The sequence below is a fragment of the Sodiomyces alcalophilus genome (genome assembly GCF_042370955.1).
Source record: "Sodiomyces alcalophilus JCM 7366 unplaced genomic scaffold ACRALscaffold_12, whole genome shotgun sequence".
Classification (NCBI taxonomy): Eukaryota; Fungi; Ascomycota; class Sordariomycetes; order Glomerellales; family Plectosphaerellaceae; genus Sodiomyces; species Sodiomyces alcalophilus.
The window spans coordinates 125,528-126,707 of NW_027263543.1; positions in this window are offsets into that span (position 1 = coordinate 125,528).

Sequence of the window (1,180 nt, forward strand, 5' to 3'; positions counted from 1 at the left end):
TTAGGGGGGTTATAGTGGATAAAGGGTTCCAGGGCCTACAGCTCTCCTATATGGACGATTTTCAGCTATCCGTAGCTTCTAAATCAGCTAGTAGGAACTGTAGGGCCCTAGAGTCAGCAGCCAACGCCCTTTTCAGCGCCGCCGAAAATAACCAAGTCCTCTTCGACCCGCAAAAAACAGAGCTTATCCACTTCCATAATAAACGCTCTATAGTTAACGACTCAGCTACTATAGCAGGGCACGAAATTAGGCCTACCGAGGGGGCTATTAGGTGGCTTGGGGTCTGGTTCGACCCTAAGCTATCCTTTAAACCCCACGTCGAAAAACGGTTAAACTCAGCCACCAGCGCCTTAAATCGACTACAGAGGCTCGCTAGCTCCCAGAAGGGCCTGTCTTTTAGGGCCCTACGGCAGCTATATATAGCCTGTGTATCCACTATAGCTGACTTCGGCTCACAGCTCTGGTGGGACCCCGGGTCCCAAAAAACCCACCTAGTAGACCGACTAGAACGCCTACAATACGGCGCTCTAGTTAGGGCCCTAGGTGCCTTCAGGGGCTCCCCCCTCCGCCCCCTAGAACTAGAAGCCGCTGTTCCACCGGCCCGGGTTCGGTTAAATAGATCGAATAGGCTCTACGCCTTTAGGATCCTAAAATTCCTACCGAACCACCCGGTAAAAAAGGAGCTCCTAGACAGTGTCCGTGACGAATTAAACAACGACGACAACGACCTCGCCCTCTTCCAGACCCTGCAGCCCTCCACACAGCTTTATAAGCTAGGGGGGGAACTACCGGCCTTAGTAGGGCCCTCCTGGGATATAGAGGCCCCGTCTGCTAAGTGGGAGGCTCCCTGGGCCTCAGCGCCTTTAGCGGACCTACGCCCCTATTTTCCCGGCCCTACAGCGCCGCAGCCCTCTATAAAAGATCCCACCGACCCTAAAACAGCCCACCTCGAAGCCCTAGCGGAAATCCAGTCTCTCGGCAGCTGGGCATCTGTTTTCTACACCGACGGCTCCCAAGGCCACCCCACAGGCCACCCCATAGGCCACCCGGGCCCTATAACGCCTAAGCAGGCGGCGGCCGCTGTTATACAGTGGTCACCCGTTAATAGGCCCTATAGAGCCCTAGGAATTAACCTAGGCCCCTCTGCTGAAGTCGCCGACGCTGAACTATACGCTATAGT